Source organism: Oncorhynchus gorbuscha, unplaced genomic scaffold (assembly GCF_021184085.1).
Source record: "Oncorhynchus gorbuscha isolate QuinsamMale2020 ecotype Even-year unplaced genomic scaffold, OgorEven_v1.0 Un_scaffold_20876, whole genome shotgun sequence".
Classification (NCBI taxonomy): Eukaryota; Metazoa; Chordata; class Actinopteri; order Salmoniformes; family Salmonidae; genus Oncorhynchus; species Oncorhynchus gorbuscha.
The window spans coordinates 1-953 of record NW_025762104.1 but is presented as its reverse complement, the minus strand read 5'-3'; the positions used below and the strand labels follow the sequence as shown (position 1 = coordinate 953).

The window sequence follows — 953 nt, the reverse complement described above, 5'->3', positions numbered from 1 at the left end:
TCTGAATCTGCATCGCAAGATTGAAGGAAAGAGTATCTTTCTACTTGTTAAAAATCACTCGCTTTCCTCATTCAGACAGGTCCACAATTTGATGTCTATTGTTGCATAGCGAAGTCTCTATGATGTCAAATAGGGATGTATCACATAGACTGCGTGGCCTAATGGATAAGGCGTCTTACTTCAAATCAGAAGATTGAGGATTTGAGTTCCTTCGTGGTTGTTTAATTTCATTAGCTCAGCAAATTTGAACATGTTTGCAATTTCCTGAAAATAAGGCATTGATTCTTGGACATTTGTTCAACTTTAATAATCTAAGACTGAAAAAAAAAAAAAAAAAAAGCCTGAGAAATATTGTGTCTGAATCTGCATCGCAAGATTGAAGAAGAGTATCTTTGTACTTGTTAAAAATCACTCGCTTTCCTCATTCGGACAGGTCCACAATTTGATGTCTATTGTTGCATAGCACTCTATGATGTCAAATAGGGATGTATCACATAGACTGCGTGGCCTAATGGATAAGGCGTCTGACTTTGAATCAGAAGATTGAGGGTTCGAGTCCCTTCGTGGTCGCTTAATTTCATTAGCTCAGCTAATTTGAACATGTCTGCAATTCCTGAAATAAGGCATTGCTCTTGTTGCTTGGACATTTTTGTTCAACTTTAATAATCTAATACTGAAAGGCCTGAGAAATATTGTGGCTGATTCAGCATCGCAAGATTAGGACATGGGCTCTTTTTCGTACTTGTAAAATATCACTAGCTTTCCTCATTCGGATAGGTTCACAAATATTGATGTCTTTTGTTGCTAAACACGCCTGTTTGATGTCATATCGGAGGAATATGGAGTAGAAGGTGTTTTCTCGTGGATAAGGCGTCTTACTTGAAGCAGAAAAATGTATGTTTTGGAAGCATTTTCGTGGTCGCTTAATGTCATTAAATCAGCTAATATGGACA

The 953-nt window shown here is 37.4% G+C and overlaps 1 non-coding gene across 1 annotated transcript; it reads left to right on the top strand.

Annotated features, from left to right (window-relative positions):
- The first annotated feature begins 497 nt into the window (after nt 1–497).
- On the top strand, nt 498–570 carry trnaq-uug. Its single transcript has one exon. It is a non-coding gene; the product is annotated as a tRNA-Gln (tRNA).
- The last annotated feature ends 383 nt before the right edge of the window (nt 571–953 follow it).